The sequence below is a fragment of the Lonchura striata genome, chromosome 7 (assembly GCF_046129695.1).
Source record: "Lonchura striata isolate bLonStr1 chromosome 7, bLonStr1.mat, whole genome shotgun sequence".
Taxonomy (NCBI): Eukaryota; Metazoa; Chordata; class Aves; order Passeriformes; family Estrildidae; genus Lonchura; species Lonchura striata.
The window spans coordinates 23,161,561-23,185,546 of NC_134609.1; the positions used below are offsets into that span (position 1 = coordinate 23,161,561).

The 23,986-nt window shown below is 42.3% G+C and overlaps 1 protein-coding gene across 3 annotated transcripts in view; it reads left to right on the plus strand.

Annotated features, from left to right (window-relative positions):
* The first annotated feature begins 2,467 nt into the window (after positions 1-2,467).
* SHOC2 (SHOC2 leucine rich repeat scaffold protein) overlaps positions 2,468-23,986 on the plus strand; it is a 66,924-nt gene continuing 45,405 nt past the window's right edge. The window contains exons 1-2 of one of the 3 annotated variants that reach the window (XM_021526004.3): positions 2,468-2,593; positions 3,270-3,420. The gene's annotated coding sequence lies outside the window, so the exon portion shown is untranslated. Of the gene's footprint in view, positions 2,594-3,269; positions 3,421-4,529; positions 4,630-23,986 lie in introns of those variants that run through there. The other 2 variants (XM_021526005.3, XM_021526006.3) reach the window with 2 other exon arrangements.

Consider the following 23,986-nt stretch of genomic DNA (forward strand, 5'->3'; position numbering starts at 1 on the left):
TGGAGCTGAGCTTTCCAGCATCCAGTAGGAGGGTATAAAATTACCTACTCCATTTGGGCAGATTAAAAACAAATCTTTCATGCATGAATTCTGCCTTTGCAAAAATGTCTGTTAGTTCTGATTGTTGGCACAAGTATTCCCATAGTATCAGTCTAATCTCATATGACACATTTAAGGATTTGCAGCAGAAGGGTGGAGATAGCAGTGTAAATTTCTTGGCTGATTTGTCTCTTGTGACAATTGTCCTGCTCTGCTTTATATCAGCTTTTCAGAACAAATCAGGGCTTTTGAGTATAAAGTAACATTTCTTTAGATTTCAAATAATATTTTTTTAAAGCAAAACGAGTGGAAACAGAAGTAGACTCTCTAGTAGAATCAGAGTAGATATAGCAAGTACATGTATTTCAATGCTAAGGCAGTGTCACTGGGCAGTGACACTTTGCACACAAAGGGCCTGAAAATGTAAAGGTACACGACAAACATTCAGATCCTCCCTACAACACTACAGTCTTTTAATGCAAATGACTGTGTTCAATTAAGTCACACAAGAATAATTTTTTTAGACTCCAAGCTCTCAAGGCAAAGTGTGTATTTCCATGTCTTGTAGAGGATCCTGTACTGTCCACAAATAAGTTTTATTGATTAATAACAGCAAATAAACATGCACTCATTGTAAGAAATTGTAGGAAATTTCAACTGGTTTCTGTCTTGTGATCCAATATGCCAAAAATCCAATTCTGCTTTTAATGCTGTCTAGTGTTTGTCAGTAAAAGCCCACATAACCACATTGAACTGTCTGGTTTGCCAAAGACCTATACAAAGGCAGAATTTTGGTATTTGAAAACTGAATGTGAATAGCTTTGTTTCACTGAAAGCAGCCCAGATGATTGCCAAAAGTTGTAAAAAATCTGATGGAAACAGCAGATACTCAGCTCTGACTATCTGATGTGTCTCCCAAATTTACTCATGGTTTTGATTCTGCTGAAGTAACTGCTGAATGTGAGCCTGTGGGACCAGTCCAGACTAGCAAGTACTGAGATCAATTAGTAGACTCCGATTAATTTGAATGTATTTTCGAATTATAAAGTTGAGATGCTACTGCATCTCAGTAGCATTCATCTAGGATGCTCAGTGCAGAATCCATCTAGGCTTGAAAGGGGAACTGATTGCAACCACCTGAGAACTTAGCATTAAAAGCCTAAACCTTTCCCAGCAAAATACTGAAAGATCTGTTACAACAAGTCGTCAAAGAACTTGCTTTTAAAGCCCATCCTAAATGAAAGGGCGACTGATGGCAGGTGCTGTGTCACACTGGAGTGTATTTGTCCGCACAGAGATGTGGTTGTCACCTTTTGGTATCCCTTGCAAAGGCAGCTTGGTTGGGCTTAGCCCGGGATGTCTGCTAGAGGAAGGAGAGTCGGCACATTGGTCCGAGGTTACAGCAGCTGCCAGCTGGGGATGGTCCCGATTTAGTCGAAAAAGGAGACAGGGAATGCCGCGGTGCCCGTGTCCATTCCTTTGGCGGTGTCCCAGCAGCTGAGGGCGGCTTGCCGGCGCGCCCAGCACTGAGGGGAGCCGCGGCACCCCAGCCCGCGGCACCAGAGCTCCGGGGCCCGGCTGGAACGGCAGGAAAACATTTCTGTGTGCCCTAACACTTCAGTGACTGCACTGGGTCACCGACCGGGCTGCGGCTGCCCTCCGCGCCGGGGACATCGCGGCAGCGCCGGCACGGCCGCAGCTTCCAGCGGGGTGTGCGGGGCCGGGCGGCCACCCGCCGAGACGGGAGCCGCGGTGGGCAAGGGGCCCGCGCGGGGAGCCCGGCCCGAGCCCCGCGGGGAGCCGGCCCGGCTCGGCCCCGCTCGGCCCGGCTCGGCCCGGCTCGGCCCCGCTCGGCCCGGCTCGGCCCGGCTCGGCCCCGCTCGGCCCGGCTCGGCCCGGCTCGGCCCCGCTCGGCCCGGCTCGGCCCGGCTCGGCCCCGCTCGGCCCCGCTCGGCCCCGCTCGGCCCGGCTCGGCCCCGCTCGGCCCGGCTCGGCCCGGCTCGGCCCCGCTCGGCCCCGCTCGGCCCGGCTCGGCCCGGCTCGGCCCGGCTCGGCCCCGCTCGGCCCGGCTCGGCCCCGCTCGGCCCGGCTCGGCCCCGCTCGGCCCGGCTCGGCCCGGCTCGGCCCGGCTCGGCCCCGCTCGGCCCGGCTCGGCCCCGCTCGGCCCGGCTCGGCCCGGCTCGGCCCCGCTTGGCCCCACTCGGCCCGGCTCGGCCCCGCTCGGCCCGGCTCGGCCCCGCTCGGCCCGGCTCGGCCCCGCTCGGCCCGGCTCGGCCCGGCTCGGCCCCGCTCGGCCCGGCTCGGCCCCGCTCGGCCCGGCTCGGCCCGGCTCGGCCCCGCTCGGCCCCGCTCCCGCCGTCGCCACGGGCAACGCGCGCTTCCGCCGTGACCTGGAAGCGCTGGGGCCGCGCTCGGCGGGCCCGCCCCGCCGCCGCGGGAGGGCCGTGGGCGGGCGGTCCCGTGACGGCTCGGTGCGCACAGACGGTGGCCGGCAGGGCAGGGCCGGGCGCGGAGCGGTGCCGAGCGCGCCGCGGGAGGATGGCGGAGCCGCACGGTACGGGCGGGGGGCTCGGCCGGGGCGGCTGACAGCGGGCGGCGGGCACAAAGGCGGGGAGGGCCGGGGCGCAGGTGGGGGCGGCCGGCGGGGAGCCCGTGCCCGCCCCGGCGGGGCTGCCCCGCCCGGTCCGCGGGCCCGGCGCAGGTGGGGCGAGCCGGGCCGGGCCGGGGGCGGCCATCGGCCCCGCGGGGCTCGGCCGAGGGGCTGCCCGGCGATGGCAGCGACCGCCACAACAACAACAACGATAACAACAAAAAGAAAGGAGGAAGCTCCGTCTTGCAGGCTCACCTCCTCCCCGGCAGCTCTCGGTGCCGGGAGCTGGCACGGAGCGCTTGGAGCGGGCTGTGCGTGGTGGCGGCGGCGCTCCGGGTAATGATTACCGGCGTGCGGGTAATGATTACCGCTGCCTCTGCCCGGGCCGGCGCGGTCCCCCACCCTCCTCACAGGCGTGAGGCTCTTTTCCTGTTTCACCCGACGTATTTATTGTGGCAGCTCTGATGGAGCCGCAGAGACAGGACCTCGTTTCAAAAGTCGTCGCCTTCCTGTCTAGCCAGGTGATTTTCCCGGTATTTAAAGCAGAGAGGTGTGACAGAGAAAAGCGGTGTGACAGCTTCCCGCGTATATTTGTGGCCGTAGAAGGCGTCTTCACCGAGTTGTTCGTGTCTTTCCCCAGGAAATGCTTCAAAAGCTGTAGTAACCTTAGTAAGGTGAACGGCCGCCTTGACTAAAATTCCGACTGGGCGTGAGCTACACCGCAGTTCAGCAGAGCTGAAGTTTGGTGAAACTGTGTTGCTGCTTCACTTGTCCATCCTATTTAGGAGCAGGTATGGACGTGGGATGAAAAGTTGCAGTGTGTGAGAAAACAATTGTGAAGTGCTGAAATAATAGTGGTAATTTTTAAGCTCTGTTTTTGAGAAGGAACTGTAGAAGCATAGAGTTCTGCACATGTGCAGACTTTTGAGGCAGAATATTAATGATCAAGAGTTATAATTGTGTGTATTGTCATTGCTGCAGTACTTGGAGATTTTTTTACTATCAGAATAGAAGTTAAGATAGTTTTGGTGATTACCTTCAGTGTCTTAATTTTCTACTGTTTCTTGTTTGCATCTTTGACTTTATATATTGTTCTTTTTACCTCCTAAACTGTGTGTTGTTGTGTTGTTTGTTTTATTTTTTTAATCATTAGTCACTATAATATACTTCTGTTTATAAAATCAAGGGCTTAAAGTAGGTGCTGGTCAAATTAAATCACACTTATTTACAGGCATATTTCAGCAGGCATATGTTGTATGGTGATCTTGATGTAAACCTAGTCTGGTTTTGAGAAAGATTTACAGTATCTTATGAATTTGTTATTACACTACTGTGCATACATTTTAATTTTAGTAACACCCTTATCTTAATTCCCCTTGAATGTTTTTGATTTCACTGTTTTGTTTTCTGTGTAATTATTCTTTGCTCTGGATGAGTAAAATGGGAAATAATTTTACTAATTTGAAGCCGTATTCCTTTAATTTTAGGCTATTTGTTGGCCATCAGCATTTCTGTACATGTCGAAAGGCAAAGCGTGTATATTAAGCAAAACTAATTTCATATGTAACCTTATAATACACAAAGATGATTTCAGACAAAGCTCTCCTTGTGTCTACAGCCTTCCTTTGAGGAATACTGAGGGATCCTCAAAGAGGATGCTGTCTTCTTCCACGTCCCTCTATCTGCTCTTTCTAGAAACAATCCTCAGCGTTTTTTGTTTGTGGTGATGGCAAGGGAGGGTCCATGAACAGTTCTGGTTGTGAGTAGCTGCTGTTCCCACTGTAGTTTTTCCTTTCCAGCGTGGCATGTCTGTAAGGCAGGAGGTGCTGGGAGGGGCGTTCCTTTGTTATGTTGACACTTAAATCGCACTGACGGGTGTATTCTCCTCCAGGAATTTTGTGTGATTGAAGGGATTCCTTCAGACGAGGAATATTTTCTCCAGCTGTCTTCCTGCGCTGTTAGCCTATGCGCAGAAATTAATTGCTCGTAAGATCACTGCTGTGCGTGTGCCTTTTAGGAAACCCTTGGATTGATTGTGACTTGGCTGTGGCTTTCTAGAAAAGCATGTTCCTGCTGGGGGTGTGTGTGGCAGTCCTGGCTTGTCACCGTGCAAGCCGGCAGCTGTGTCCAGCAGCCGTGAAATAGGTGGATGTAGGCGCTTGCATGTGGGCATGGTGCTCATGCATGGTAATTGAATCAGGGCTGTCAAAGCATCTTCTGCATGTCTGAAAGAAGGATCGCATTCTGTGAGCCCTTCTTGACAAGGCTGAGGAAGCACAGTAAATAACAAAGCTCTGTTTTGGGAAGGTTTAGTATGGTATCAAGGAAATAAAACTGCCTTAAGAAACCTCAGTGGTTCCAAAATATCACTGTGGAGAATTTGGGTGGGTGCTAGGAGGTGGCTTCTCTCTAGGAGAAGGTTCTCCTTTGTGTCTGAGCAAAGATGAAAACTTCTGTGCTGCGACAAGGCAGCGTTGTCCCTTCCCGTGTCCCACCACAGCCCCTGGGAAGGCTGTCCCTGGTGCCCACCTTGCCCCTGCCCTCCCCAGCGCCTGGGTTTGGGGTATCTCTGCTGTTCCTGGGTGCAGGAAAAGCTGGTGCCATGTCCTCGTGTCCAGCCCGCCATGCCCTCCTGTTCAGCGTGGCCGGTGGCATTTCCCACCCAGAACGCTTCGAGGCTCGTTGCTTTTGATTTTGTTTTTCAGTGGATGCTCTTTTAATTGAAATGAGGCTTGCTTTTCGCTCTGTTGTCGTAATACCTTGTATTTATTTTTACTGCATGCAACTGCATCTCAGAGGAGATATTTCTGCCTCTTGCTTTTTGGTGGGTTTGTATGCATGTGAGAGGGCTGGGGGGGATGCAGTAGTGAAGATTAAAAAGCCAGTTACAGCTGATGGTACAGATAAAAAGAACTCTCGTTTTCGTGGAAATTGTACTGGCTGACATAGTGTAGTCTGTTTGATACAGTGGTCTTGCAGTGTTACAAAATGGACGGGGATAAAATGTAACAGGTTGTTATAATAAGCAAGGTAATGTTTGCTGTATTAGCCATTGACCTTAATTCACTTGTTTTTTGCTGCATTGCTTTGCCTTGACTCTGTTGCGAAATATGCATCACATACTATTATAAATCTGGGAATTCTCCAACATCAAATTTGGTTCAATAAAGGCATTTTCAGTATAGGCAGGTCTCTGGATGAAAATGGAATTTTAATTACTAAGATTTTTTTATATCATTAACCTCCAGGTAATGTGTCTTTTTTACAGAAATTATGGACAGTTTACACTTTCTTTAAAAAATGTGAGTTTGTGCCATGTGGTGATTTTAGACTGTTTTAAGATTGTCGCAGTTTAAGAGGTACTTTATCTGTATTGCTCTACCAGAGAAATGAGAGAACAGAGCCCATCATATAATTGCAGACATGCTGACTGAGGATATATTAAGAGGCTGTGAATTGGTGTAGATAAATACTAGGATGCACGGTCAAAGAACTTTTAAAAACAATCTGGTTTGCCTGTATACTTGGTTGTTTTAGTATTGTCTTTCCATCAAGGTGTACATGTTGGAAAAAAAAGGTAAATACTTGAGTCTATTAGTTTGCTTTTTGCTTTCTCTACAAAAGCGTAGTCTGTTCTCAGAGTGGATGTTCATTAGATCCTGGTTTGCACTCCTGCCTCCCTTTCTGTCTCAACCAGTGCCGGAGAGCATTATTTTTGGCTTTTTTTGCCACAAGAAAGTATGTACCCGTTTTCTGTTTATTATTTTTGAGCCAAGTTGAAAGTTTGCTGCTGTGTGTTGGTGGTGGGGGGGTTTTGCCGAGAGGAGCAGCCCTGGGGACCGAGCTGTGCTCCAGCCCAGTTGCTGTCTTGTGTGACACGAGGCTGGTGCTCGCATTAAATTGGCTGTAGCTTGCTCTCACCTTTGCTGTGCTAATCATCTGCGTGCTTTTGTGCCCAAGGACGCTTCATATTCCAAATGTGAACAGGAGGCACGGTGCGATCCAGCAAGCAGCATTTCCATGGAGCCCCGTTGATCCCGTAGATGTTGTATCCGGTTCAGTGGACCTGCCTACCCTGTGGTCGGAGGCTTTTTGTTATGCATGCATCCTAATTGTTCTTTCTGTCGGCATTGTGCGCTGACTGAAGGGGCTGTGCACCAATGCAAATAGCCTTTCTAATACCTTCCCGCATTTGCATTATAATGGCTGCATAAATATTGCAGCACATCTCAATTCACTCACTGCTTTGACTGCTAGGTTTAAAATAGGTTCTTTCTGTAGCACAGATCTTGTTCGTGGTTGGTATTGATTTGGAGAGGGGTTCTGAAGTGCATCCTTATTAAATAATGAGGCTTGTTTGTGATGAGGTGCAATTTTAACTTAGCTATGTTCTAGTCTCCCACTCCTTTCAGCCCACAGGTTGATACATGCACTTGGAGGCAAAAAAATTTCAAGCTTTAGCAGTTTTTCACCAACTATTTCTAAACTCACTATATTTGGGGTTGCAAAACACGTTTGCTTGAGATTTTGTTTTGCATTAATTCCAGAAATCCTATGGAGGTCTGTGGTAATCTTTTCTACATAAGGAATGTGAAACATTGTGCCACTGTTGTTTTGGTGCTGAAACATTTGTTGACTTATTGAAATGTCGATACAGGGATGTGACTGAAAGCAGACACTCTTTTTGGGAGCTGGTGGCAGATTGCCATCACCTTTCTGTCAAAAGTTTGCTTTAGGTAGTTGTTGAATGGAACAGTGATTAGTATCACATACTTGACTCTTGGTGATTAATAGATGCATAGAGACTTTTTAATATCATCGGAGAATGCCAGCTTTTCTTGTGGCTATAGATTTATTATTAATGCATTGTTTCAGATTTTGGAAATGGTAGCACATGAAACTAGTATTTCTATTTTTTGGCTAATCAGTTTTAATGCCAGGGTTCACTCTGTCTTATGTGATTTAGTGAATGAAAACTGCAGCAAGAAAGGTACGCTTAAATCAAATGTTAAATTTATTTTTTAATGTGCCTGATGTTAGTAGCTTGTTACTCTTCCACTTGTTTGCACGTATTAAAGCAGTATGATTTATTCTGGTTAAGGATATGCAGAATGAGCTTGTTGTAAGAATTAAAATTACAGAAACTGTTTTCTGAAACAGTAAGTGATAGTATTGCAGGAATCCTAAATTTACTTAAGACTTCTGTATGATGATGGATGATTCACTTCCATATAAAGTACTCTGCACAGTGCTGAAAACAACATATGTATTACTATAGTACAGTACTTTTAACACTTATCCTGTCAAAAAATTGTGCCCATTAGAAGTTCAGAATAATTATTTATAGTGATGGACATGAAAATGCAAGGTTAAATAATATTACGTATGTATGCATAAAAATAATCTTGAAACCCCAATACCTGTGAACACTAAGCTGTCGTGTGTCTATACTTCATGTATAGATATATATACGTTTTAATTATCTATTAGATATTACGGATAACATTGGTTTAGTACATAAAAAAATGTGGCAAAACCACTTCAGGATTTGCTGTTGTATTTAGATCCGTGTTTTTGGTGTTTCCATCCCAATAGGAATTAGTATTAAATCAGAAATTGAAGAGTTGTTAGATGACAGTTTGAATGGTCAGAACAATCCATTGGTCTGGCATGTTGTCTTGACTGGGAAGAAAAGTAAGTGTATTTATTACTTCTATGAGGAAATACCTGACTGGCAGCCAAAATAACCAGGGCCCGATATTTGTTTGTAGCTGAGGTGCAGCAATGATTGTGGGGAGTTAGATTTCTCTCTTTTCCTTTCCTTTCTCTTGCCTGTGCCCCAGCCATTTAAATCTTGGCAAATAGGGGATTTTGCTTTCTCTTTGTTGTGAGGCTTCTGTCCTGTGACTGCCGGTAATGGTAGTCTGTGTAATTGTAGCACGTGAACTGTCCAGTCTCCTATATAATAAGATTCCTGACTGTTGTAAATATTTTTTTGATGCTGAAAGTTATAATCTGTTTTGTAATACACAGCATTAATCGTGGTTATTGAGAATTGTCCTGGGAGGAAATACTCATGTTGTGTCAAAATGCTCAGAGCAAAAAAAAAAAAAAAACCCAAACAAAAAAACCTCCTTTTTACGATTTCTTAACTGTTGTGTAGATTTCTCTTTTTTTTTAAACAAAAGATAGCTATTCACTGTGTCACAACTTAAAGCTTATATTGCACAGTAGTGAAGGTTGTAGTAAATCTGTAGATAATTAGCTAAAGCTCTGAGTACAGTGCAACTGCAGGTGCTGAGTAAAGTCCATTGTGCTATGGAAAGGTTTGGACTCTTAGCTTCAGTCTTTTTTTGTTTGTATTAGACCTAATCTAGCATCATTCCATCCTCATTAAAAAAACCAAACACCTTGTAATCTCTCTCAATGCTTCTCTCCCAACTCAACATCCCCCCAATCAACCTGCAGCTGTCCAAGGCAAAGAAATATTTGAGCAATCATTATTCTCATCATTAGATGAGAACTTGTGTTCCTGAAATTGTGGTGTTAAAATTTTGTGCTCTAACAAATTATATTCCCCTTTTGTGCTCTAACAAGTTATATTCCTCTTCCTCCTCTGCTGCAGAAAAGCAGAACTATGCATTTCTTTTAGCTCCAAGGGATAACTGCACAGGCAGGAGCCTTTTGCAGATTGCTGCAGCTCCTGTTTAGAAGTGTGTAGTTACAGGGAGTCACTGTGTGTAGCAGAGAGAAAATGACTTCACTAGCAAACTATATGTCTCCTGGAGGCATCAGGAGCCTTAATATGTAAACCAAGGTCCACTGCAGTCAAAAATAGATCTTTATAAAAAGAAATAGTGCAATATAGTGGCCTCCTAAACAAGGAAGTGAAGGGCTAACAGAGAATTCATCTGTGTAGTCCTGCAAAATGCTGATCATTGCAGAATATGAAGGATTTACCGTGTAAACTCATTTTGCTGTTGCTTCTGAGGTAGCACTTGGAGTACATAACTTTTAAAAATTGTTCATGTACAGGAATGACTGTATAATCAAAGGGTCTAAAGCCAAGAATGCATAATATGCATAATTTGGACTGTTTTGCACAAATTTCTTATGGAAGGGATGTATGGGTTAAATGAAGCCTCAGCTCCAATGTTTTTGTTAATATGTTAAGTCTGTGACAATTACTTTTCTAATAGTTCTTCAAATCTGATGGCTATTGTTCAGTACTTACAAAATCAAAAATATTACTTATTAAAGAGAATTTTATAATGCTGGCATGAGCTTTATCGAATTTAAAATGCTAGATTTCGTGGAAAGAGAAATTCGTATTAGTAAATAGCACAAATGAAAATCCCTGTGAGCTTGTTTTAGTGCAGCAGATTTTGTTTTGCTAAGTCTGTGCAGGTCTTTTGAACTCTCTGAGAGTGTGCAGATGATCACTGATTTCAGGTAATCATATTTGCTTTTCACGGTGGGCTGCATATTTACTTTTTAGAATAGTCAAAAAATTGTTTGGCAGCTTTCTTTATAGCATATTGTATGTGGCAGGCCTAGGTAGGAGGGAACAAAAGTTTAAATACTATACCAATGAGTCGTAATTCAGAATTTAAATACAAGTTGGATTTTTTCTTCTCTGTGATTTCATCCATAAATCTATTTTCTATGTTTTAGGTCATCATTAGGGACATTTTTCAAGTAGTAATTTCTCTTTTCCCTATAAGAAGTGTTCAGATAAATGTTTGTAGTTTTTTCTTGCATTTAGGCTGTATCCTGTCTTGTCTTTTAAAACTTATCTCTTTGTAGTGCAGCTCTTTGGAGAAGCCCTAAGTCATACCCAGATATCGAGGTTTTAGTTACATGTTCTCACTGTAGTGTCATGTTTTCTTCTTCTGAACCGAGATGCTGTTTATTGAACCAATTAGCTGCTGGGTGCAAGCCAGAACTTTCTCCTGAAATCAGGATTAATGAATAAACAGATTCCTCTGGAAGGATTCCTGTTCTCACCGGGCAGTGACAGTTAACGCGTGACAAGGACAGGTTCGTATCCTGTCACCTCAGTGCCCGTGTGTGTCTGGGAATGTACCTGGCCCTGCTGCAATCCGTGGGGTAAACTTGTGAGTATGGATCACAATGTTCACATCACATATTTGATGGTATGTCTGTCTTGGGCTGTTTTTGAAACCATTCCAGCTCTTCTGTAGTCAGCAGATGGGATGCATACGCCTTCATTAGCAAGCAGTTAACTCCGCTGGTAGGGCTGAATTTTCATCACGCTCCGGGTCTCTGACTTGGCTCTTTCTGCATTCCAGCTCCCACTGTTTGTTCTGCTGTCTCTAAGAAGAAATCGACAGGAGCGTTACATGCTCCTGCCCTCCTGTGGTAACGAAAACCCAAATGTTTTTCTCAAAATCAGGTTGTGTAAAAATAAAAGAGAGAGCGAGGAGAACAAGGAACTAGTTTTTCTCTTCTGGAGCAGCTGCTCGCATCTCAAGATGTGCATTTGCCTTTGGTGAGGTGTTCTGCTTCAGAAACCCTGGAAAAATCATCGTTATTTCTGAATTTGCTGTTGCAGTATCAAAAAGACCTTGTAGACCTTTATAGTCTTGAAGAAACTTTCTTGCTTTTATATGTGATGCGCACTATCCCTTTTGCATTGGAGAAATTAAGGCACAAATTAACAGGGGAGATTTTTATCAGCAGCATTGGCAGTGGGGATAACTCTGCTTTCCCTCCTGTGAGCTAGTGGGAGCTGGAGCCCAGTCCTAGGACATGACTTGGTGACACCAAGCTCACCGTGGCTGAGGAACAGAGGTGGATCCCAGCCCCAAACTCCTCACTCCTCCCAGCTAAGTGGAAGGTGGAGAAAAGCAAATGGGCATAAAACCATGGCTGCAGTGAGATCTTGGTTGGTTGGGGGGAGCACAGAGAGTAGTGTGTTGCATCTGGAACATACAGCGTGGTAACAAGAAGTGGCCTGAAAGAATCCTGAAATGGTTGTAATCTGTATGTGACCTCTTACTTATTAATGATCCTCTGTATTAAGAATACTAAAAGAAAGGTACTTTCAACTTCAAAGCTTATGGTTCATATAAACTATGGACATACACCCTCAGTCTCTGTAGGCAAATCTTTGTGTTGTTCTCAACCTGTAAAGTCTTGGAATGAGAAATCTGTGTTTGTCACAGCTTTCAGTCCTGTGACTTTCAGTGTCTGCTGAAAGTGGTTTGTTTTGTTTTTTCACTTAAACCTGCTTTATGTTAGCAGGGAGACTTTCCCAGTCTGCATGCTGTTGGTTCTTTGGGCCAGCTTGCTGTTTGTCTTTCAGAAGTATTTAATACAAGCTGATCAGTTGTATACGATGGTACTCTAAAAGTATCCTTGAGAGCTGCTTCTACTGATTTTTGCATTGCTTTGTACTTTTACAACATGATTTTTGCTCCCTCTTCATCTTTGAACTACATAATTAATAGTTGAAATAACTTTTGACAAAAAGAAATGGTCCAGAATAATGTTTTTTTAAATCTTGGTTGTAAATGTCTTATTTTGTGACACAGGAACAAGTTAATGCAAGGCAAAAGGTGTAGAGAGCATGAAAGCTACTCGCTGCTACTGCTTATCTGTATTCTTTTATCCTGAGGTAATGTGAGGTATCCTGCCTCAATTCATCTTAATGCACAAATTTCAGGTATGTGTGCATGCCTGAACTTTTTCCAAGTCACTGGTATGCTTCCATCATTGAATTACTCTGTTTGCAAGTCTAGAGGTATAAAGTTTTCTAATAAAAGTAGGGGGAGAGAGCATAGAAAGTTTATATGTGAGTGTCGCTTTCAAATTGCTGTTTCTGAATAGAAATGAATAATGATTTGAACTTTCTCATGCACTTTTCCAGTGATGGAGAAGTGACTTGTATGTCATGTGAGCAAAAAGTTTTGTTTGGGTTGTATGTGGCTGTAAAAGCTCGTGGACTGAATTTCAAGTTTTCTAGGTGCAGAGTGTAAAATTACTGCTGAGGCTCCTTAAATCCCTTCCAAGAGTAAGTTTTCTTTCCTGTCTAAGCAACTTTCTCAAGTAGTGGAGAGTGAGATCAGTAACAGCTCTGGATATATCTGAGTTATAATTTTTATGTAAATTCAGTGTTGTATGGCCTGGTTTATAACTAAATGAGGTTAGGAACTTGGGAACTAATTAACAAGTTTTCTTTGGTGGGGTTCTTCGTTGATGGATCTTCCAGAAGTATTTCAGATGTGTGTATATATTCGTCCACTACAAATGTGCTGCTCTTCAGCTACCAAAAGTAAATGGGCAGAACCTGATGACAGCATAATAGAATTAATTATGCTGAAAATAATATTTTCACCAGCTTTTGACCACTTTTCAGGTAGCTACTCTAAAATAAAGTTTTTGATGCATTACAGGGATGATTAGTCCAGAATCACAGTATTTAGGATTCGTTTGGATTCTCATTTTCCTTGTTGGCAAACCTCTTAATTAGCAGCTAGTGAGCCTTGTAAGTTCTCCTGTCAGTCTGATGTGGGAGGCTGGGTTGCATGGCCCTTTTTCTGACCTCCTGTGATCATGGGCACTTTTCATCCAAGGCTACTGCTTGATTTTGATTATTAGTATCATTATTAATGTGCAGCTTTTACCACTGCCTATTGCTTGCAACCAAATATAAATAAAATATCCCAGTTTGAATAGCAATGACAAATGAAAGCTTAAACAGGTGATCACAGAGCAGAGTAATTAGTCTGGGCAAGGAAGTGGTTCTTTTAGGTCAAGCTTTTCATTTGCCTTTAAGGGTCACTTGCCTTAAGGGTCACTTTTCAGTATGAGGTGCTCTGATATGCTGACAGAAGTTGTTATTATGCCATTATAATTATATATACATATATATATATATGTATGTGTGTGTGTGTGTACACACACATACATACATACAAAGGTAGTGGGGAGAATCACTTTGCACTTTGTCAAGTTTACCAAAGTCACTTGTGGATCACTCCCAACTTTGTTTTGGTATTTCTAGTGACAACTAGTAGTACTTGAATTAAGTAATGTGGCTTTTATGCAAGCCTTCTAATATTTGAAACAGTATCCAGAAATAATAAATAACAAATGGAGAACTCCTGATGATAATACAGATGAGGAAGAAATTTTAACTGGAACATATGGTATTTTTTCAGCCTAATTTGGATTTGTTGTGTTATCTCCCTTTTTTATTTAACGTTCAGCCTTTTGTATCTCTATTAGCAACTTCATTTATTGTGTATGCAGGCATGACTAATATGTTGGAGCATGCAGGGCAGCATGGCTTGGAAGCAGTCCACAGGCCAGAACTGCCTTGCAGGGCAATGATTTGCTTCCTGTTTCTAAAGGATAGGTGGAAGGGCTGTTTGGACAATAAATACTTTGACACTGAATTTTTTCTTAGATAGCACTTTGTAGTCCCATCTAGACATAATGGTAGCATGGCTAAAGGATGAAGGGCATAGACAATTTTCTAGCAGATTCCTACAGTTATGGTGTGTTTATAAATACGGGAAGAAGTGGACCCATAGATGCATCCACTGAAGATACCACATTCTTCTGGAGAGGGATGAAGAGCTCCTGAATCAAAAGAATAATTTATTGATAAATGCTAGAAGTAGGAACAAGATGATCCTGTGCAAGATCATGCTGTAATGCAGCCCACAGTGATGAGTCTGAGTGTTGGCAGAGATCATCTGGTCTGGATTTAGTGGTAGTGTTATTTGCTCTGCAAAATAAGCTAAAAGTTGGTTGTGAGAAAAATGAGCAGTGAGACAGTATCATCTGCACAGATCTGACATGAGGAATTTAGGAGTTAGAGGACAGCATACAGTGTGTCAAAAACAGACTGTGGTTAAAACCTTTTCTCTTCAGTCCAATTTCCAACTGGTGGTCCTCACAAGCAGGATCAAATTTAGCCGTAGAAAGCAAGAATAATTTAAAATGAAAATTTCCTTCTTTGGATCATGTCTGAATTTGATTCCCATAGGATGGTGATCTAATATAAAGTGATTTCATGTGTAAATTTATTTTTTTTAAAGTTATCTTATGTTTATAGCATTTAAGTGTGCTTCAATACTAAGCTAGTACTGACAGTTGTCAGACTAGTTATGCTACTCTGTAAGAATTACAGAAGCTTTTGGTTTGGTAGGAATGTGTGCAGTACACACTGATATTTAGCTCTTCAGATTGAAAATTCTCCACCTCCTGTTTGAAGAATTATTGTCAGAGAATAAGAAGGAGAGGAGGATGGAGAAATTGTGGGGGAGAGAAGCTGCCCCTGTTTGCACAGCCTTATGCCCAAGAATCACAGGAGTTGGGGGCTGGTGGGGAGGAGGTTTCCTCAGACACGTGCTGATCTTTTAGCCCCAGATAGGAATAAAATACTGCATGTAACTGGGCTGTTTCTTGCCTTGCAGCAAAGGGAGGGATGGGGCAAGGCTTGTGGTGGGATGGAGGAGTAGCTCTGGCCTGTTGTGCCTGGCAGGGAGGGTGGCACTATTGCAGCAATTCAGGTCCTGCTCCACACATCCTGCTTGGGCAGTTCTGATGTCCTGCCTGTCTGTCTGCTACTGCTCTTTGGTTATTCCTGTTCATTGTCAGAGTTCCTTGCAGCCTGTTCCCAGTACTCCTGTCTCACTTCAGGTGCATGCTGGTGGTTCTCATCTCTCTTTTACCTGTACTGGTGTTTGATCTCTTTTTCTCATCCTTTATGTTTTCCTTAGAAGTGTCTTTCCTGTGATTTTTTTCTTTCTTCTTCACTATTTTGAGAATAGTTGAGTGAGAAAGGAACAAGCAGGTAGCAAGTATTAGTTAAAAATAGTTAATCAACTTCTTTGTTAAACTGATTTTTATTTATTTGGTTTTGGAGTTTCAGGTGCAATGTTTCTACAGTGTTTCAGTTTCTTATTCTTTCCGTTCAGGAGCTCTGTTCTCACGTCCTCAGATATTTTCCGAATATTCTCATACTGTTCATGTATATAGATAGTACCCTCATTTTGAACATATTGTTCTGGAGCATATTGTCATACTAAAATTTGTTCAGTCCTTCAAGTCAATTTGTGAGGCTGTATATTTTTCCTGAGTGCTCTGAGCATATGTCTAATACTTTTTAGATGACACTTGGTTTGAAAAGGACTCGCTGTCTTTTAATTTGAGTTGGTTCAGCCTGTGCAACTCATGTGCATATCACTTAGATGGTTGAAATACCCCTCTCCTGCCCTGTGCATTAGTGCAAAAATTAAGGCTCCATCACTTTTGTTAAGCTGTTAATTGGAGGTTGGGTCAGGGTCACTCTGCAAGGAGCTGAGAGCATCCTCACCTCTGTGCAGGTCAGAGAGGAGCAGATGTGGGCAATCCCAATGCAGGGAAAGGATTGCTCTCAGCTTGCAAAGTTCAGTGCAATCCTCTGGTCCATTTACTCAATGGGAACAGATTCTGCAAGGCACAAATATCTGGAGACCAGCAGGCCTGGTGAGACACTTGTACCTGAGCTGCTGTAAAGGTTGCATTTTAAATGTTCACAAACAGACAATTTCTTGCTCAATTATCTAGACATTTATGACATCTGTTTTCTGTCTGAAAGAAAGGCCAATAAGGTGCAAAAATGTCACTCAGTGTAAATAGGCAATTTTGTTTTTAATTTTTTAGGATAGTGATGTGAACTTTAGTGTAGCTCTAAGCTAGCCTCCTTATTCATCAATTTTTTCAGATTTCAATTATCTTTTTAATTTTTTGGAAAGTGGTGCGGTAAAAGGTATTGTTGCAATATTTTTATACAATGTTGCTTTATTCAGATTGCATCTAAATTTTTTCCAGGTTAGCACTGCTGCTACTCTCTCCTTCTGCAATACACAAGCCTTTCAAGTGTGCTAAGAGTCTATCACTGGGCTGATTTTTGACAAGCAGAAATCATGTTTTTCACTGTTTCTAGGAAAATTGTGATTGAAGACTTTTTTTTTAAGAAAAGAAAAAGATGCCTCATCTGAACAGATTTTGAAGAATCTGCTTGGAAGGGATCATAGTGGTTTTCTTCTTACTTTTTTTTTCTTTTGAAGGAAAACATCTTGTTCCTGTGAAAGGACCCAATTTATCATGTGTTCTCCAGAATTGTTAGTATGTGTGAAATAATCTTTTAATTGGGCGCAAAGTTACGAGCAGAATAGCGTTCAGTGCTGGGGCTGAGGGTGTTTTGTGCATCAGGCTCTGTGACAGTGGGGGTGAGGATGGAGAGTGGTCATGGTAGGTCTGGACATTTCATGGTTCTTCACAGGAAGGTGAACAGAGCTTTCTTTTTTGTCCTTGTTTGTTCCACTTTTATCTGCTATCCTGGGAAAGAAATCTCTGGGATCACCTTGGCAATCTGTAGGAATGTGGATGAACTTGAAATAAATTCAAATGCTGTCATATTGGGGTTTTTTGTAATGCTAATGCATTCAATGTTGAGTGGGGAAGAAAAGATGTAAAAAGCTAAATAAAAATACTCCTAAGAAGCTATGAAAATTAAGTTTTCAATATAAAGCAATCAGAATTAGGTAGATGTGAATAAGATGGCTTCCAGTGCTGTAGGTGACTGTACTTGTCAGAGTGTTTAATACCTCTCCAATCACTACATGCTTTTGCCATCTCCAAGACCCCTTCTCCATGCAGTGTGTAGGAGCAGGAGTGGTGCCTGTTGACTGATTATTTTCTCTGTATTTTTATGTCTGTGATACTCTCTTATGTAGAATTTCTTATCAGCTGCTTTTTGCCCATCACCTGTGCCTGCCAGCCTCCTGTCCTTGTTCTTGCTCCAGCTCCTGCCTGTTTCTCATCTTGCCTGTGCTCCAGGCAGGAGCTTTTTCTTCTGTGTGGCTGCTGTGGCTCAGAGGAAGGTAGGGAGGGCAGTAGGAGGGAGTCTCAGCTGAAAGGAAAGCTGAAAGGTTTGGCCCCTCTGGGTTTGACTTGCTCTGTGGGAATGCCTTGTGTCAGAAGCTGTTGGTGTTGAGGAGGTGAAGCAGGCTTGGGCTGTATGAAATACTCAGAGCTCTGTTGCTACAGGAACTCCTTGTAGTTTTCTTATTAGGCTTTTGAGTGGCCAGGAGTGAGTATGTGGTGAAATTCACTGTGGCACAAACATTATAATAGATTTGAAGACCATAGTCTAAACTAAAAATGCCATAGATACGGAATTGGTGTTCAGAGTACCTTCAACTTGAACAAAGCCATGTTCTTTTACCAGCTGTTAGTCTTGCAAACAGCTCAACCAAGTAAATTATCTTACCTGTTCCCTCTATTCTTAAGTTCCCTCAAGGCCCCTTTCTCCAACCCCAAAACAATCCAAAAAACCCTGGGGGCTGGCAGGCAGATGCTGCTGAATGTCAGCTTGAAGGAGTGAAGTCTTTTACAGATCAAGGTGTTTGAAGAAGCCTTTGCCACAGAGCCCTGGCTGTGTCCAGAGCCACCTGAATCACCCATGGAATGCATCTGTTTGTTTCAATAATACTTCACTGCTGTATGTCATTGTGTTTAATTCTGTTATGCTCAATGGGGGAGAGCAGCTGAAAGTTTTGAAAGAGGCTTGGGAATAATTTTGGTCTTCATCACCTCCTCAGGGTGTATAATGAGCCTGCATTTCCATGGTGCCATTAATTTGTGAAGTTCCCCAAGGTATTTCTGAGTTGCTTTGGCTTCTCCAGCTGTGGCTGAGCAGTGGTGCAGGATCATGGAATCCATTGGAATGTGGTAATCTGCTTAACCATGTGCAGTAATGCAGCATATGAGGGTGAGGACAGGGAGGGAATGCAAAAGCCAGTTGAAACTGAGTAGGCAGAATGCAATTAACCTCAGAAATGTAGCAGTTAAAAATGAGACACCAGCTGGAGTGGGCACACATAATACAGGAAAAATACCATTTCTCTTTGACAGTTTCTAGTTTTTGCATCTGAGTATTTGGATGGCAGAAGTGGTTGGTCACATCATTAGGCAAAATGATGGAGAGAAGAGATGAGAATATTTTATCAGTTAGCTGAAACACAGTAATTTCTTAGTCCTCATGTTATATATATATATATATATATATTCACCTGGACTGAATCAGTTGCTTTCACCAGGTAAGATGCATTTATCTGAAAGAGTTGGATTAAAAAATCAAACAAAAAAGCCTCACTGGAAAGAACATTGCTTGAGCAGTAATAGGGGAAGATGTGTAGATTTTTTTGACTTTTCATTCAGAATAGTTTACATTTGTTTTAGTTTCTGGTAATATTTAAATATATAATGGACAGTTTTGGGAAAATATACTGTCATAAAGAAACAACTCTAACTGATAATTTTGCAGTTTTAAAATAAATTTTATTTAATTTAGTTGTAATGAAGTAGAAACGTACACTTAGATTTGAGCAAATTTGATACTGATTGTGGTTATCTTTTCTCTGGAAAGAATGCTGATCTGTTCAAGGAACTAGTTATTTTCTAAGAACTGGTCAGATCCAAAATATGTTAATGATTTTAAAGGTGAGGAGGTGTATTATTGGCAACTTGTGGGTAAAGTATTTTTTTTGGACTTTGACAGACACTTCTGTATCTTCCAAACTCACAATGTTAGTTGAAAAGTAAATGTTACTGCAGATTTTCTTTTCAATGCGTTAGTTACATTTAAACTAGCTGTTCAATAAAACAAATATGTCCTGGCTTTTGTCATCTTAACTGAAGATCAAGAACTGCAAATAATTTTAGCTCAAAGCAACAAAAAAATTGAAGAGAAGCCAGATATTGTTCAGTGCTGAGCTGCGATAATGTTGTTATTGTGGCTTTGTCTGCTAGAACATAGAAGGTAAAGAGTCGTCACTACTTTTCCTGTACAAAATTGTGTTAAAAACACATCTTATTTTTTAAATAGTTTTTTTTTAACATAATGTTCCTCTGCAAAAGGATCTAGTGACATACAGTCACTAATTATGGTCAGAAAATTTGAGGGACTGATAATCATCCAGCACTGAACTTTGTGAATTAGTCATAATTATTACAGAAAACCATGTTAAGAAGGTGGGCAAGCTTACTGCATCAAATTCAGAGATAACTAAACAGAGAACTGCTATGATGAACGAGATTTTTGGTAGATAGATAATCCTGTGTTGCTGTTTGGGGCTAGGGTGGGATGCTACCTTAGATAGTAATTGTTTTTGTTTAGCTGTGATGGGGTTTTGTGTGTGCTTTGTCCCAGTCTTTGTAGGATCAACATAACTTAATTTGTTGATAATATAGATGATTAGTAGGTAATATGTTACTCTGCTGTTGCTTTGTGTGTTTACTTTCTCTCTTGCTTGTAATTAATGTTTAGTCTCATTTTTAGTAGGTTTTGTTTTGATAAGTTGTTTTTATTGCTCAGAGGAAATGATGAATGAATAAAAAATATTTGATGCTGGTTTGTAGTTTGTATCATCACCTTTGGTGGGACCAGTGCCATTTTCTGTCAAATTGGTAACAAAACAGTGTGTGGCAGGTTGCTTCCTTTTTTTATAGGAGTTGCTGAAGGATCTGAATAGTTGTGTCTGGGTGCTGTAGGGATAATAGTGAAAGGTTGTTTTATATTGGAAATTAAGTTTATGCTACAAGTGGGTGCTCTTTATTCAAAGGAGGGTATTGGGTGGATTGGGAGCACTTTCTCTTGCAGAAGATTGTATGCCACTGTGGATAGAGATCTGTTGTATGGTCACAGAAATAAGAACTGGGTTTTCCTAGACTCATATATCCATTTAGAATGACCCTTTTAAGAGATATTAGATCCCGCATTAAGTCCTGGAAATTTGTTTCATCAAGAAAGTTAGGATTTTCAAATTTCTTGTATTATGTAGGATTACACAGCCTGCTGATACAGTGAGTTGCCATGGAAATAGAGACATGCAGCTCAAAAGGTACATGCTGGGGGGGCCACACATGCAGAAGTACCTTTTTGCATATTAAAATAAGCTGCTCCATGGAGTTAGCAGAATTCTTTGCTCTTGGAGTCTATTTCTACAAAAACATGCAATAGTATTGTATAACTTGGCCAAAAAACTAGTGTGCTTTTGTTCCTGCAAAGGAGAAGAGAGAGTGCTTCATAAAAATAATGTTGGAGCGCACAGAATGAATCACAGTATGTATATTTTTGTACTTGCTAGGTGAGTTCAAAGCCAGGGCACAAAAGATTTTCTCCCTCCTAGGAAGTTAAGGCGTAGGTGACTTTCTGTCTGCAATCATGGGGCCTTTTTGTCCCCACTGCTCTGGACTTTGGTACGTGACCTGGCACTTAGTGCAGGGAAGTACTTCCAGAGAGCAGCAAACTGGTGACTGGTGAGTGAAAAGACGGATTCCAAAGCTTCAAAGCCAGCAGTGATGTCCATGTGCCTGCCCATTTGCTCTGGAAGGGCACGGTTGTGTTAGAAGCTGGGATGGGGTGTCCTGGGAGATCTGCCTGGTTCTGCAAGCACGCAATGATCAACCTTCGAAATCTTAAGAAACTCACTTGCTTATTTATAGTTACTCCAGGTGTAACTGCACATAGGTTTAATAATTAGGTGTCAGTAGTTACAGATGTGATTGCAGATTTCAGACACCACAAGTGAGGTGTAAGGAAGCCCTTAGAGATGGTCTAAATGCAGTTGTTGCCCCCTTGGTCTGAGGTTTGCTCAGTCGTTGCCTTGCCCCGCAGGTTTTGCTGGAATGCGAGGCTGGGTTATGCTCGGCTCTTTGGCAGCCGGGGAAGCAGCAAACACTCGGGCTGCTCTTGGCTGCAGTCCTGTGGCAGATGAAGATGTTCTGAAGGGCTTGGAGGGCTGTCAGAGCCCAGGCCTCCTCCTTACCCAGCTCCACAGGCTCAGGCTGTGCCTGCAGTGAGCAAGCCGCTCCCTCAGCGTGAGAGGGGATTAGGGTGAAAGCTGTGTCATGTCCTGGGGTGTTGAAATCAGGCTGAATTGTTAGTCTGTGAACTACCATCTGCTGGCCATCCACTTAGAGGACTGAGATTAATTTAATGGCCAGCCTTCTCTATAGAACGAGCCAGCCAGGGTAGCTGGCATCATGGCAGTATTGCCCTGCTGGCATTGAGCACCCTGTACTCTGGAATAACAGGTTTCTTCCCAAAGAAGAAAAGCTGTCTAGCTGGCATATTTCAGGAGCACTGCTTTTGTTGAGATAGATGAGGTGGTTTTTGATCTCTGATGGAGTGATGGCTGGTTGCTCCCTTGCTGTCTCCATCCCTCTGAGTGAGGCTTTGTGTTTAGAGGAGCTGTGCAACCACTGGTGACTGATTCAGCAGTTTGCTCCCAGCTGGTCCGTGGTGGCTGCAGTGGCAGAAGCTGAAATGCACTTACGCAGATGAAAACTCCGTAGGTCAGATATTTGAAGCTAGCAAATTGTAGGACAGAATGTGCTTGGTTTGCAAGTGACTCGTTGGCTTAAGCTATTTGGGTTTCTAAATGAAAGTAGTGACTATGGCGGTTGAGGTTTTTTGGGTTGGCTTTTTTTTTCTTTTTTTTTTTCTTCTTTTTGCATATGTGGCATTGAAAATGGAAATTCATTGTAGCCATTTGGGCTAAGTTTTAAATTTCATCCATTGCTTATTGATGTGTTCATCTTTGTGGTGTGCTGGAATATGAAATGCTTTTGATGTATCCCATGCTTCTCTAATTAAAAGGTAAATACTTTTAACAAGGTAGATTTTTGTTTTAGTGTGTTTGTTTGTGAAGAGATGTTGCTACATTTACCAGATAGCATTTGAACTCTGCCTTGTTGCTAAGAATCACTTAGGACTGACTAATCAGAAATACCTAGATCAGAATTGCTATCTCAGAACATTTTGTTTATTGTGTAGTACAATAATTGTCTGCTTAGTCCAGAGTGTTAAGTATGAGCTGATTCCTTATTTCTTCAACTTGTTTTGTGTTTGGAATTATTCTCTGCTGTTATTTAGCTTGAAAAGCCCTAGCCATAGTGTTGTTTAAGTTTAGTACAAACACAGAATGAAGAGAAAAATCATTGTGATAAAAAGTTCTATATGTAGTAAGAAAGTTCCTTTTCAAATGCAGGCCTGTATGTCTCTTGCTACATTACAGAAGTAAAATTATGTTACAACTGAGTGTAATGTGCTACACTTAAGTGAAAATGATGCCTTGGATATTACATGCTTGGTATATCAGAAATGTTTATGGTTTGGAGTGCCTGGTTTGGCTACTGAAACACAGAAGGGGAACACAGAAGGGTTTAGGTGGAGCTGTAAAGTGACCATTTTGTGCCATTTGTGACGTGCCACTATGATTTTCCTTTGGCAGAGAAAACTGCTGTTGGTTAGCCTCGTCACTTGAGAGGGAAATGTTTCAGCTGTGGGAGACTATTTTATTTAACAATTTCTTCTTCAAGCCATCTCTGTGAACTCACAGGAAACTTTCATATAATTACAAGTCACAAGACACTTGAATGCATCCTCTGGGAAGTGAAGGACTGCTGGGAGTAATTCATGTGGGGAACAGCCTGTTCTGGGGGGTCCCCCTGCTTTGCAGTAGTGGGTAGGAGACAGTTAAGGCATTTACAGCCTTACTTGAATAGCAGTTGGCTGAAATCCTTTATCTCAAGCCTCATATTGTGTTAGATAGTGACCAGGAAACATCGGTATTTATATTGCCAAGTTGCAGTGATTAGTGTAATGTTGTTCCTAGAACTGCAAAATGTTCCTACACTACCACACTTTTAATAAAGCATTTATTGCATAAATGTTTTAGGTTGTATTGCTCAGAAAAAACTGAAATCTCTTTTCAATTACTTGTACATATTAAAAAAAAAAAATCATTAAAATTTACAAGGAAAATGTGTTCTTCTTTTCCAGACAGTAAGGAAGGAGATACAGTTTAAGATGAAGTTGCTTCTGTTTCTGAAGTTTCATCAATTACAGATAACAGAAAAAATGAAGTACATCTGGTTTATGTTCACCAGACATCAGGAGGAGTGGATCAAAACTCTGAAGTTGGCTATTTATAGCTATTTACAAATATTTTACTTTTAAAAAGTAATATTTGGAACAGGGAAGAGATTATTTTCCTTAACTTCTTTAGAAGTTTTTTCCCCCTCACATAGAGTGCCAAGCAAGAGTCTTATTAAATTTTCCAAGTTCTCCAGGACATAATGGTTAAATGTTTTTATGTCAATTAATATTGACAGGAAGTCAGTTTGAACAGCATTGGAAAATGGAAGTAGTTGGCAGAACTAGCTAATTTCACTTAATTTCCTTTTGCTAAAAATATCTCTAAAAGAAGCTCTCCTTTTGAGATACAATGAATGCTTGTTTGACTGTGGTTTAGAATTGATGGTGACTCT